This window comes from Pteropus alecto, unplaced genomic scaffold (assembly GCF_000325575.1).
Source record: "Pteropus alecto unplaced genomic scaffold, ASM32557v1 scaffold45, whole genome shotgun sequence".
NCBI classification, from domain to species: domain Eukaryota; kingdom Metazoa; phylum Chordata; class Mammalia; order Chiroptera; family Pteropodidae; genus Pteropus; species Pteropus alecto.
This window is the reverse complement of record NW_006442491.1, coordinates 35,930,825-35,931,873: the sequence shown is the minus strand read 5'-3', so window position 1 is coordinate 35,931,873 and position 1,049 is coordinate 35,930,825. Positions and strand designations below refer to the sequence as shown.

At 42.3% G+C, this 1,049-nt stretch overlaps 1 pseudogene; it reads right to left on the bottom strand.

Annotated features, from left to right (window-relative positions):
- Positions 1-603: 603 nt before the first annotated feature.
- LOC112471093 lies at positions 604-722 on the bottom strand (annotated as a pseudogene).
- Between the last annotated feature and the right edge of the window lie 327 nt (positions 723-1,049).

Sequence of the window (1,049 nt, the reverse complement as noted above, 5' to 3'; positions counted from 1 at the left end):
ATTTTTAGCATTTTTTTGGCTGTGAATCTTTCAAAACTTTGGACTTTTTGTTTGTCCTAATTAATTTTCTGATGCTCAGAAACACAGCTTTCTCCTATGTCCATTTTTTAGACAGAGTCCTCTGACTTTTTGGAATTACTTTAATTCATTAAACTGATATAAAAATAAGAAGTTAGAGAATGGATTTTTATTCCAGAATGATTTGAGCTCAATGATTTTATCCTTTCATAATATATCAATGGCTAAAAAGAAAAGCCTTATTCTTGCTTGAAGATGCTTACTGAAGAAATCAAAGCTTCTGTAAATAAATGACTTACGGGGTCAGTAATTTGTGCTTCAATGGAAAACCAAGACGGGAAAATGGTTGGGCCACAGAGGAGTGTGTGATCCTAAAGAAAAGTGTTTGAGAGAAGAGCAGAGCTGACGGAGGAAGTTTGTATGGTAACAGCGTGTCCTTGAAGTTGCCGTGGGTCTCAGATAGTATGATTCATCATTGGATCACATGCAGCGTTGTTTCAAGGTCGCCATACATGACTAGACTCTTTGACCCTTAGCTAACTCTTGTTTCCTTATTTTTTATTTTTTTAATTTTCTTTTTTTTTACACCTACAGCACCTGGTCTTCCAAGGTGGTCTCCCATCCAAGTACTAATCAGGCCCGACCCTGCTTAGCTTCCGAGATGAGAAGGGATCGGGCTTGTTCAGGGCGGCATGGCCATAGACTTGTTTTCTTTTGACTATTATGTGGTTGTTGAGTACACATAGAAGGGGCGTGGAGTGCAAGCATCTCGATGGCGTAAAATTGATGTGCTTGCCATGAGGGCATGTCAGACAGGGAAGTCATTTCTAGATACACCAGGCTTCCCCAGCCTCCAAGACATTGGCAAACCAGTCCGGAGCGACTTGCTAACACCCTCAGCCACGCTAGGTCAGGTGGTACCAAAAGCTTGCCGGACACCCTTCAACAGGAGCTCTGTTTCCATGTCTTACCTGTCACCCTGGGTAGGACAGGCCTTCCTGGAGAGGTCCCCTAGCTATCCTAGCACAAAC